Source organism: Kogia breviceps, chromosome 8 (genome assembly GCF_026419965.1).
Source record: "Kogia breviceps isolate mKogBre1 chromosome 8, mKogBre1 haplotype 1, whole genome shotgun sequence".
Classification (NCBI taxonomy): domain Eukaryota; kingdom Metazoa; phylum Chordata; class Mammalia; order Artiodactyla; family Physeteridae; genus Kogia; species Kogia breviceps.
The window spans coordinates 32,023,034-32,036,544 of record NC_081317.1 but is presented as its reverse complement, the minus strand read 5'-3'; the positions used below and the strand labels follow the sequence as shown (position 1 = coordinate 32,036,544).

The window sequence follows — 13,511 nt, the reverse complement described above, 5'->3', positions numbered from 1 at the left end:
GCAGAAAACTCTATGACATAAATCACAGCAAGATCCTTTCTGAGCCACCTACTAGAGAAATGGAAAAAGAAACAAAAATAAACAAATGGGACCTAATGAAACTTAAAAGCTTTTGCACAGCAAAGGAAACCATAAACAAGACAAAAAGACAGCCTTAAAAATGGGAGAAAATATCTGCAAACGAAGCAACTGATAAAAGATTAATCTCCAAAATATACAAGCAGCTCATGCAGCTCAATATCAAAAAACAAACAACTCAATCCAAAAATGGGCAGAAGACCTAAATAGACATTTCTCCAAAGATATACAGATTGCCAACAAACACATAAAAGGATGCTCAGCATCACTAATCACTAGAGAAATGCAAATCAAAACTACAGTGAGGGGCTTCCCTGGTGGCGCAGTGGTTGGGAGTCCGCCTGCCGATGCAGGAGACGCGGGTTCGTGCCCTGGTCCGGGAGGATCCCACGTGCCGCGGAGCGGCTGAGCCCGTGAGCCATGGCCGCTGGGCCTGTGCGTCCGGAGCCTGTGCTCCGCAGCGGGAGAGGCCGCAGCGGTGGGAGGCCCGCATACCGAAAAAAAAAAAAAAAAAAAAAAAAAAAACCCTACAGTGAGGTACCACCTCACACCAGTCAGTACGGCCATGATCAAAAAGTCTACAAACAATAAATGCTGGAGAGTGTGTGGAGAAAAGGGAACCCTCTTGCACTCTTGGTGGGAATGTAAATTGATACAGCCACTATGGAGAACAGTATGGACGTTCCTTAAAAAACTAACAGTAGAACTACCATATGACCCAGCAGTCCCACTACTGGGCATATACCCTGAGTAAACCATAATTCAAAAGAGACATGTAGGGGCTCCCCTGGTGGCGCAGTGGTTGAGAGCCCGCCTGCCGATGCAGGGGACGTGGGTTCGTGCCCCGGTCCGGGAAGATCCCACATGCCGCCGAGTGGCTGGGCCTGTGAGCCATGGCCGCTAAGCTGGCACGTCCGGGGCCTGTGCTCCGCAACGGGAGAGGCCACAACAGTGAGAGGCCCAAGTACAAAAAAAAAAAAAAAAAAAAAAAAAAAAGAGAGAGAGAGAGAGATGTACCACAATGTTCACTGCAGCACTATTTACAATAGCCAGGACATGGAAGCAACTTAAGTGTCCATCAACAGATGAATGGATAAAGAAGATGTGGCACATATATACAATGGAATATTACTCGCCATAAAAAGAAAGAAAACTGAGTTATTTGTAGTGAGGTGGATGGACCTAGAGTCTGTCATACAGAGTAAAGTCAGAAAGAGAAAAACAAATACCATATGCTAACATATATATATGGATCTAAAAAAAAAAGTTCTGAAGAACCTAGGGGCAGGGCGGGAATAAAGGCACAGACATAGAGAATGGACTTTAGGACTCGGGAAAAGGGAAAGGTAAGCTGAGACAAAGGCATTGACATATATATATATACTACCAAATGTAAAATAGATAGCTAGTGGGAAAAAGCTGTATAACACAGGGAGATCAGCTCAGTGCTTTGTGACCACCTAGAGGGGTGGGATAGGGAGGTGGGAGGGAGATGCAAGAGGGAGGGGATATGGGGATATATATATATATATATATATATATGTATACCTGATTCACTTTGCTGTACAGCAGAAACTAACACAACAACGTAAAGCAATTATACTCCAATAAAGATGTTAAAAAATAAGAATTGTACATAATACTAGAGGATGGGGTCAAATCTACATCATGAGAGAAGTATGCTCATTATTGCAACATGAATTCAAAAGAGAGAAAGATAAGACTTATTTCAGGAATCAGAGTACCTTTCTGAGGAGATAATATCTGAGAGGAGTGGGCCCTAAGTATTTTAATATGCACAAATGAACAGAGGTTGTTTCTGAAATTAGGGGCAGCCTATACAAAAATATGGTCATGGGAAATCAAAGAATATTTCCAAAAAGTGATTACTGCCTTCCAGTTTGGCTCATAAGTGAAATGTGTTGAAACAGGTTGTAGATCGGGGAGGACACGGACATAAATTGAAGAATCTTGAAAGCCAGAAAGAGAGATTTGTATTTAGCTTGCATCAAATGGGAATGTTTTCTGCAGCAAGTAACTGAAAACTCTGTCTTAATTAATTTAAACAATAAGGAAAATTTGTTATCTCACATTAGCAGAAAAATACCCTGCTTTTGGATTCAGGGTATCTTGGGTTTGGTTAATTCAGTATCTCAACTATATCGTCAAAGAACCAAGTTCTCTTCATTTTTCTCTCTGCTAAAGCTAGGATATCAGCTTTGTCCTCTGCCAGCTACCTCATGATCTGAAGTTGCCTATTATAGTCCCAGGCATCAAATGTGGACAAGACATGAACCATCGGAGGAATAAGAACCGTCTTTATACATGTATAGAAACATCTTTCAAAAATCTCCTTCCCTGAAGCAGACTATCACTCATATTTCATGGGCTAAAATTACATCACATGCTTCTTCCTAGATCAATTACTGACAAAAGTCATGTTTGCTAAGGTGACTTAATTTGTATCAACTAAATTATGTTGAGGAGGAGTGAATTCCAGAAAAAAAAAGTTTTTCTTTCAGAAAGAAGAAGGGAGGCATGATTATTGAGTAGGCAACCAACAGTCCCTGTGAAAGTTAACGTGAACACAGTCTTCTTGAACAGTTCTGGACCATACCTTCTATCCCAGTGGAATTAATAATAGTGCCCCTTTCACTCTCAAAACTGTCCCTCTTTGGACAATAAATTATATGCTCACTAAAGCTAAAATAGATAATTTTAGACATTTAAAGACTTGAGTACAAGAGATATGATTTAGAGTGATTAATTAGTTAATAATAGGATAAAAAATCACTCAGATCAAAATCAAGAGACTATTTAGAAGATGATTGAAACAGTTCAAAGATTAAAGTTTGAACTAGTGTGGTGGCAGTGAGAATAAAGAGGCAGAGAGTCCTCACAGAAGTAATAATTTAAAATTTGGCATTTGTTGATGTAAGACCTAATAATAAAGGAGAAGAATGAAAGGTGGAAGGTGGCTTTAAATATTTAAATTTCCATGATTGAGAGGATCACGTTGCTCTGATGGAAACAGTAAAATCAGAAAGACATGATTCGATGGGTAGAATGATGAGTTCATTTCTGACATGCTGAGTTTGGTTCTGTTGGGAAAATTGGGTGGAAGTATCAAGCAGGTATATTAGGGGTTTATCAACAGCTTCTGTGATAGTATATAATCTTTTCGGTAGGCTTTCATGGAGCTGGAGCTTATATCCCAGCAAAAGTAAACAAGTACACACAAACAAAATGTTTTAGTCATCATTTACTCAGTAAATATTACTAAGTGCAAGGCATGGTTCTAAGAGTTGAGAAATCAGTAGTAAATAAAACAGGTCAAGTCTCTTTCCTCTTGGAGTTTAAATTCTAATGGAGGGAATCACACTGCATATCTTGATAAAGACTATAATCAGAAAATAGAAGTATTGGTGATCATGGAAGTCTTTTCCGATAAGCTGACATCTGAGTAAAGAACTGAAGAAAATGAACCCTGCAGATATCCAGGCAATGAATATTCTAGCCTGCTGGAAAAGCAAAGGCTCTTACTTGAAGGTTGTCAGAACTTAAAGGAAGAGCAATGAGACCACTGTGTCTGGAGCCTAGGGAATGGGGAGGCCAGTGGATGGTTAACAAAGTCAGAGAGATAGCCAGAGTCCATGTTGGATATGACCTGTTGGTTCTAGGGATCACTTTGGATTTTGCACTGAATGAGGCAGAAAGCCACAAGAATCCTTAGAGCTGATGAGTGGAGAATAGATTGTTGGCTGGCGGAGTAAGGATGCTAGTTAGGAGGCTATTGAAAAAATTGTGGTAAGAAATTATAGTACTTCAAAGCAGTGGAGAGGATGAGAAGTGGCAAGATTCAGAGTATATTCTGAAGGTAGAAAGAGTTGCTGATGGATTGGATATGGGGTGTAAGAGCAAGAAAAGAGTTAAGACAACTCTAAGATTTTGGCCAGACACATGGGGAAGACTCATGAAGGGGCTTTTGGGAAGAGCTGGCATACTATTTGCTGTTGGAATATTAAGCTTGAAATGCTTGATTACACACGGAAATGAAGATGTTAACAAGGCGGTTGGGGATAGATGGAATCTGAGATTCTGTAGAACAGCCAAAGCTAGAGATATATATTTTGTAGTCAACAAAGAGTAGATATAAATTTTGTCAACATCAACAACTATGGACCTGGATGAGATCCCCTAGAGGGTGAGTATAGCTAAAAAAGAGAACAGGTCCAAGAGTTGATAGCCCTGGGGCACTCCAACGTTGAAAGATCAGGAAAATTTTGCAAGGCAGGAGAAAAATGAAAAGAGCAATGCCCTGATCTGTAGTGCTTGCCAATTTCTTTAGTGTAAATAATTTTACCATGGACTATTTTAAGCTATGAATTATTTAATAATAGGCTTGCAAAATTCCAAAAAAATTAACATTGTCTCTTGCAAAGTGGGCTCCAGTATACCACTACCTGAAAGCTAGTAAGATGTTTTAAGGAAGAGGAATTGATAAACTGTCAAATGCTGCTGACAGCATGAGCAAGTAGAATATTAAGAAATGGTCATTGGATTGGCAACATGAAAGTCAACTGATGAACCTGACCAATGAAAATGATAAGTGAAGAAGGTGCTTTTTATGATGATTAAAGAGATGTGAGCAATGCTACTTAGTAAGATGACCAGTTAATGATTGAAGTTTCTTTCTGAGAAAGCAGTATTTGAGGATGTGAAGTATTTAACCATATAAAGAGCAAGAAGGAGGGCATTCCAGACACAGAATGCCCCTATAGCAGGAATGAGCTTGTTGGTCCTGTGGATTGAAAGAAGTATAGTGAGCAAGGCAGGGAATGACTGGAAACGAGCTGATATATGTAAATAAGATCATAGTGTTCTTTGTGGGTCATCATAGGCGATTTATATTAATTCTAAACAAAATGGAATTACATAGAAGGGTTTTAAGCAGAGGAGTCTCATAATCTGATTGGGTTTTTACAAAAAATTACTAGCTGATGTGTGAAGAAGGCATTGGGGACTAAGGGTAAAATAAGAAAGCACAATGCCTCAGTAGGAGGATTTTTGCAGACGTCCAGGTAGGAGATGATAGTGACCTGATGCTGGATGGTAGCAGGGAAGAAGGAGAGGAAGGGATACATTCTCAAGATAAAAAAGAATTTGTTGGTAGATTGAATATAAAAGATGAACAAGAAGGAGGCATTAAAAATGATGTTTAGATTTATGGCTTTAGTGCTTGGGTGGATGGTCATGCCATTTTTTTGATATAGGCAAGGTAGACGAAAGAATAAATCTTAAAGGGGAAGACATGAAGTTCGGTTGTTTTATATGTTAAATGGATTTAGATTCATGGGGTCAGAGACAAGAAAAAACTGTTTGGTTACAGATATATACTGGGGAGCTGTTGGTGCATATGTGATATTTAAAGTCATGGGAATGGATGAGATCACCTAGTGAAAGGATGTAGAGAGAAGAGAAGGTTGTAGAATGGAGAAAGATCAAGGAGATAGAAGGAGTGTGCAGAGAGAGGAGTCAGGATAAAGAAGTACTGTAGATCCAAAGAAAGAAGAGTATTTCATGAAGGAATGGTCCACTGTTGAAGGTCTAGTGAGAACAGAAAGCACTGGAGACCTTGACAAGAATAGCTTTAGAGGAATGGAGGGGACAGAAGCTAAGCAGCAATGAATCGAAGAGTAAGCAGCTGGGAGAAGTGTAGACAGTGAGTGTTGACAACTCTTGTAAGAAGCTTGGCTATGAACGGAGCGGAGAAATGGGGAACAGGGAAAGAGGAGGTAAGGAAATATTGTTCAAAGACGAGCTATGGTGGACAATCTTTGTATGCCAGTAGGAATAATTCAGTATAGAAGGAGCAATGGAGGATGCAGAAGAGAGGGAGAAAAATCAGGAAGCAAAGTCCTTGAAAAGGTGAGCGTCAAAGGGATTCAGAGTCCCTGTGTAGGAATGACTCGGCTGGGCGTGGCGAGGGAGATATCATCTCCATTGCATCTGGAGGGCAGAAGAAGATAGACGCAGAGTCAGGTAGGTTTGTTGACTTAGCGATAGGAAGAGGAAGGGTTCCTCAAATTTCGCTTCTATTTTATCTGTGAATTATGAGGCAAGACAACCACAATAAAGTGGTTGTGGGGGGAGGTGAAAGTAATGAAAAGTACGTTGCTGAGTAGATAACAGAAAAATAAGCTTCTTGGAGAAACATAGTGGGGTTGCAGAGTGTAAGTGAATATCTATCAGAGGCCGATGATCACGGTGTTCCTGAATTTAAAGTACAGTAATTGCATCAAATTCCCCAACTGTGTGATTTTCTCAGTACTTCTCACTATTATGTTGTGATTAGAAACTGAGTTATATCCTATACATACATATCAGACAAAATGAAATGTATAATGTTTAAATGGGTAAAAGTTATCAATTTTTCTCCAGCCAGTATTTACTGAGCAACTGCTATGTACCGGACACTAAAGATTAAAAGAGAGAAGTCATGGTTCCAGCTGTGAGAAACCCATATCTCAAATAGCGCCACAGGCATTTACAGAACAACTATGATGCACTCACATCATGCTGGTCTAAGGCATGTATTCGTGGGTTTACTTTGAGTATGTGAGGTCTTAAAAATTCATAACAACCAGCTTAAAAAATTCATAACAACCGTGCGATCAAAAAAACAAAAAGCAGCACTACCTGATGTTTCATAAATCACAGGACTACAAAAGCTAGCATTTCTGAGTTCTAATCCCTTTTTCACATATAAATATTTGATACATTTATCTAAAATAATAGTCAAAACAGCCCAATATCCTATATTCTGACCCTACATGACTCAGAATCTCTGAAGGTAAATTACATGTATCTTGAAAATTTTAATACAAATTCTAAGCTTACATGTCTACACTTTGCCTCGATAATATACGCTAGATACTGTGCTAAGCACTTAACGCATTATCTCATTCTAGCATCACACATACAGCAAGAAAACATAGATGTCATTATTAACTTTTTTTTTTTTTTTTGGTTGAAGAAATTGAGTCGAAGAGAAGTAGATAAATGATTTGGCACCAAAGTTTGAAACTGATAAAATTAAACTAGGCTTTAAATCTAATCTGCCTACTTCAGTCTGTACTTTGAAGACATGCCTCTCTAATTCAATTTTTAAATAAATATTTTTAGGAATTGTCTTAAATGTTTAAACTTTCTTTACTTAGATACCCCTCCTAAACTCCACCCGATGCCAACCAAGGCAGAACATTCTTGTACATCGGACAATGTTTAAGTTTTGGACATTTCTAATAAAGAAAACATTTTTTGCAATTTATATCCAAATAGATTTCTATTGTTCTCTTCATCCTCATAAAAAATGAGCTTGTAGTGCATTCTCCCTTAGAATTTCTGAGGGTGGACATGATGTGTCAATTTTCCATTTATCCCTATCTCTCGGTTCAGTGTCTGGCACAAGAGCTGGGGCTCAAAAATGCCTGTTTACCTGAACTAAAGATTGGTTATGATACTGCAGTGGGAGTTTAAGTGGTCATGGCTCTAGGCTTAGACAGAGCAGAATGACATCTGGAAGTTTTGACCAAAAGCCTCAGTAATGCCTGCTGACTTGTGAAGAGGGATGCCATGGACAACATTGTCTCTGGGATGTGTTCTGATGACAGTGTGTGTTAGAAAAATGGTAAGCTCAGTGAGTATAGGGTTTTCTTTGACTAACTCAAGGTCAGGTCTTTCTTAGCAGCATTGGCCAAGAAAGGTGAGGCAGTGATTCTTCTGTGCTTCTGTACCATGGTGGCTGCACCACCAGTATGGCTCTTATCTCATCGTAGTGAGAGAAGACAGAGACAGAGACAAAGAGACTGAGTCAGTTCACATCCTGAATCCACCTGTTACTTCCTAGGTCTAGTGTAACCTTTAATAAGTGAGTTCTGTGAATTTCACATTATTTACAATGCATCTTCCTTCCAGGGTTGATATGATATTTCAATGAGAAAATAGTTATGTACTTTGTGAAAAAACCTGGAGTTCTGTTCATTACTCAGAAAATGTTGACTAACTGGTAGTTGTTGATATTGTGACATTTTAGACTGACCTCTTTGAAGCCAGGAGCTGTGCTTTGTCTACCTTTATGTCCCTGATGACAAACCTGAGCCCAATTTAGAGTAGTGAACCACGAAAGAATTAATAAAAGTGATAGCACTTTTCCATTATTTTGTCTTTCATCTCCCAAAGACCACTGATATTTAGGAAGCTGAGGTTATGCATCAGCAGATTTTTCTAATCACCTGCTGAAGTCATCACAAAAACTCTGCAAGAAATATGTCATTAAACAATTACAAGACAGATATTTATATTTTAATTATTAATAACATATTTAGTTGAATTGATTCTTTATTTGCCACTGTCTAAGTGACAGTAAACATAATCGTTCTCATTATAAACTAATTTGAAAAGGTAATTTTCCAATTAATACTTACACACCAATGTAAATCGTGTTCTTATGATAAAATAATTATAATAGCTGCCAACAACTTTGGAAAGAAAACAAAGGCATTTGTTAGTGGCAAGACCTAATGAGAAATCTGATAGGCTAAACTAGAAAACTTGACAAGCACAATTCCCCCTCATAAGAACGATTTGTTACTGATGATGAAATTGAGAAATAACCAGAAGGAAAGTTGTGAGATTCATAGTGAAAGCCCTCAAGGTAAAATTAATTTCTTCATAACACAGTTTAAAGGCACACAAAAGGAAATTGCTTGTTCCAGATGGTATAGGAAAGGCGTTGTAAATAAAAATGAGCATCTCTTTTCTCCTTACAAATATTTGAATTAAGATGATACCAGTGTGTCTAGTTAATGGGATAACAGTATTGGTGGTTACACAACTTTTAAAGATTTTCACATTCTTTTTAAATGGACTTTGTCAACACAACAAAGTACTTTAAGCAATAATTAAGCCTGACACCATCACAACACATTTTATTTTCTTTGACTTACTGTTGCAGGCTAAACAAGAATAATACAATGGCTAAGCCTCTGGATTTAGAGTCGGAAGGACCACTATGTAGCTCTGGTGCAGGCTCTACCACCGAGTGGAAGGAAGCTAGGCAAGTTACAAACTCTCCAATGGACACTGTCTTCATTAGCAGAATGAAGAGAGGAATACCTGTCCTTCCATTAATTGAGTTCCATGAAGATTAAATGAGATAGAGAATGAAGGTAAATATTTCTTGAAAACCATAAAACATATGCATGTAAACTTTGATTTTGTGGCTTATTTTTCTGGAAATGGTCCAGAAATTATTGCCAGTGTTGTCCTGTATCTTATCTGAACTGTTGGCTCACAGCTGCTAGCTTTCTTCTTGTCATCTCACCCATTTTTTTGCATAACATTTCATATCTAATCATCAAGGAAGCATCTGATGATAATCACTCTGTTCTAAGCCCCTATAATTGTTATTTAGTATTTATCATATGCCACCATATCTTCATATTCATATGTCCTCTCCACTTGGCTGTAACATAAACTCTTGAATACTAACACTACTAATAACAACTAACATTTATTGTTTACTAGATGCCAAGCACTGTGTTAAGCGTTTAAAATAGACTACCAAGTTTAACAAGAAACAGAAAATGGATCTTATTTTTTGGTGGGGTCACATCATACAGCTGTTATATAATGTGAATTAACATTTCACATTCAGCAGCTCCCACTCTCCAAAACATGAGATTAAAAAGCTATAGAAATATACATTTATATAGTATAAACATTTGTCCTACCACTTCATTCCATGAACTTAAGCTCCAGAGTGAGAGTGAGCTAGGAGAGGTGAATATGATCCTTCCCCAGCTGAGGTCATTTCCCACATAGCTCTCATTGAGTGAGCATCTAGCTGTAGAAAGGATGATTATAATGTCTAAAGACAGATATTTTGGGTACAATATGGACTGTGAATGTAGGCTATATACTTTATCTGATACCAAACTAAGGAAAGCTTCAATGCCAGAGGAAAAGCTGGTTTTATTAGACTTCTTATGAGAGGATGTATCAGTCTCCAATGTGGAATAGTCCAAGAAATTTTCAAGGCTAATTTGACTCCATGCAGTTTTTGCTGTATATGTTGCATCATCAGTGAAGTGAGACGTAAGGGCATCAGCTGAAAGTGAGAAGGAGAAAGCAGGAGAGAAGGAAGTATGGGAAATGGTTAAAAGTATGGTAGAGCAGGAGAATAAATAAATTAGGGAAATGTAGGTTTGTCCAACAATGGTAAAATCTGCTACAGGATTTTATGTGGAATTTAAAGTGTGACAAATTAGAATGATTGTGTTTTTTCTCCTAATACGTTTAGCTGCTCAAGTACAGAGGAAGAAGCAGGTAAATTTTGATTAATAGGAGTCGGGGTTTTATACTGTAAGTTCTTCAGAGGAAGAAGAAGAGAAAGAAAATGCAGATACATGCAAGAGGATTATTTTAATGCTGGGTTATGGAGTGTAAACTGGGTAAGAAGCAAGTGAGGACATGGGTTAGGAGAGTGAATAATAAAAAAAGAATGGTAGAGTCAGTGTGTTGAAGGTCCCAATGTAGTCAAATAATCTCAGAGTGGGAATATAGAAGGAATATGCTGAGACATCAAGATATATTTATCCTAGGGTAGGATGTTAGAAATAAAAACTTTGATGCTGATGATATACTTGATAATTATGAGCTTTAGAGTGTGACTGTGGGAATGTCTGGTTGAGGTGGGGTAGATAAGAAATGTCTACTAATATGTCTATGACTTTATTATTCCAATCCCCCTCCATCCAGAGATAAACTTTGGTGAGTCATAAAATTAAAAATAAACCTTTCTCACCATCTATTTGGAATCGGGAGCAAAGATCTTGAATTAATCAGTGAACTGAAAATAAACATTTTTTTCTAGACCAGGCCTGTCCACTGTGGTGTATGGTACCTCTTTGCCCATTGGCATAGAAAACGGGTTAAACCCAAAATATGCAGGCCTGACTGTCTTTGTTTTCCTTGGCTAGTACCAAAGATATTGAGTCAGTATGTACAGTTGGTCCTCTGCCCATACAGGCAGAACCCACAGATATGGGGGGGCCAGCTGTACTACATCATTTTATATAAGGGACCTGAACATCTTGGTATCTGTCAAAGGTCCTGAAATCAATGCTCCTCAGATACCAAGGGACCACTCTACAGGTATGACGACACCAATTGTCAAAGTAATGAAATAAATGCACACAATTTGAAAAATAACTGCTATTTCAAGGCTTCCCCATATACCCACTGACTTAGCTAACAAAGCCACTATGGTGGGACCACTCTGGACCTCCCCAAGATACAAGGAAGGGTTAAAATCTGGCCCAGAGAGCTTCCAGGACCCAATTCCAACATTCTTGATTGAGTGCTGTCCACTCTAATTGATAGGATTCATGCTCTATTAGGTAATATTTTTAATATCAACTCTGCCAACATTCAAAATAGAAGATCCTCGTCTTCTCTACCTCCTCATTCCTCCCACTGTGTACAACTCTGTGCTTCTTGTCGACCAATCCATTTTTCCCTTTCTTGTTTCACTTGCTGCTGAATCCTTTCTGTTGTACCTTCAGTTTTACTGAGAACATTGAGAGCACCAGGCAGGAATTTCCTCTGCCACCTTCTACAAATTTATGACATTGAGTCCCACATTCAAGAACTTTCCTTCAATTTCACAGTCTTCTATTCAAAACAAATATCTCTACCTGTAATTTGGGTCCCATCCATTCCATTCTTTAAGAATCTTGTTAATTCAATGGTTTTCTTTTACCAGTTTGTACCTAACCCCCCCTACCCCCACCAGCAAATACATCTTCTCAGTTCTGCCATATTAAAATTAAAAGACCCTCCTTTTGCCACACAGTCCTCACTAGCTTATATCTCACCTTGCCTTTATAGACAAACTTTTTGAAAATTAATCTCTTCTCACTGAAGAACTGGTTTCCTCACCTGCCAGTTCCATTTCAACCCAGTGAAACCTACCTGCTGCATCTGTCACCCAATGGACCAATAATTTCCTAACTGCCAAATTCAACCTCTTTATTTTCCATTCTTATGTTATTTGTACTTCAGTAGCACTTGACACTGTTAACTATTTCCTCTTTTGCACACTCTGTCCTCCCCTGGCTTGCATGTCATTAGTCTCACCAGTTTTTCTTCACATATCTGAGCCAATCCTTCTCAATCTCCTCTAGTTCTGTTCAAGCCGTAACTCTTGGTATTTTCCAATTATGTTCTCATCTTTCTGATCTTCTCAAACTATTGATACATACTGACCCTGTGTAACTCTCTCTAAAGTTGCAATTGAGTACCTTCCATGTGTTGATGATGTTTAAATTGTATCTTCACTCTTCCTGCTCCACTTTGTATCAATCCTTTTGCTTGTGTGGTCTATTTATATTTTTTCCTATTTTATTTTATTTTTTAAAATTTCAACTGCCACATGGATATTTACCATCGCATTTCCACTACTAGCTTGTTTCATATGTATATAAACTGAATGATTTATCCACTCTCATAAATTTGCATGCTTTACCGTTCTTTTTGTTTTTCAATAAATGGCACCATCTTCTTCCCAACCTCTGAAACAATAATCCTAGGACTTATACTATATTTCCACAACTTACTGAACTCCTTCCATCTCATGGTATTCACTCAATAACCAAGAACTATAACTTCTATATTCGGATGTTTCATAGCTATATTATCTAGAATACTCATAGCTTATCTCCTTGTCTCCTATAAGCCATCACCACCCTAATCTATCCCATTCTATCATCTACATGAGTTCCAAGATGACTTACTAATGAGAAAATTATGCCATGGCTTCCAATAGGTTTCAGGATTAAGAGAACCTAAGGGTCTTCATGATTGGTTCTTTGCCTACCCCTCCATCATTATTACCTAATTACCGTTTCAAGCTGCAGTGTCATCCACCCATTAGATGCTTCGGCCATATGTGCAGTTTCCGTAAGAAATCCATGATTTATTCTGTTTCTCTGGCCTTTTTCATGAAACTACATCTAAAAACTTCAGTCTTTAATGAATGCTTAATAGGACTAATTCCCTGCACAATACTTTTGGAACCTAATCATTTATCATCTTCCATTTCAAAAAGTGATATATGTTTTTCTAGTCTCTTAAAACTGATTATGAGGACCCTGAGATAGGGATTGTATATTATGCTTAATTTTCTATTTTCTATAGCACTTAATGTGATTTTAAATACAAGGAGGTATAAAAAGTATATGTTGGAAAAGAAACACATAAATCATTGAATAAATGAAAAGATTTTCTTTGAAACAAACCTTTACGTTTGTGTTTTATTGGTAATTATCTGTTTCTTTTGGGTGACTGAGTTTAAAAATTTGAATTTTAGC

The 13,511-nt window shown here is 37.9% G+C and overlaps 1 protein-coding gene across 2 annotated transcripts in view; it reads right to left on the bottom strand.

The window, feature by feature from the left end:
• The window catches only part of SMC2 (structural maintenance of chromosomes 2), a 624,541-nt gene that overhangs the window by 88,137 nt on the left and 522,893 nt on the right, over positions 1-13,511 (bottom strand). Inside the window, exon 8 of one of the 2 annotated variants that reach the window (XM_067041100.1) lies at positions 379-526. The exons of the other annotated variant lie outside the window; for it this stretch is intronic. The gene's annotated coding sequence lies outside the window, so the exon portion shown is untranslated. The remainder of the gene's footprint in view (positions 1-378; positions 527-13,511) is intronic. 2 annotated transcript variants of the gene reach the window in all.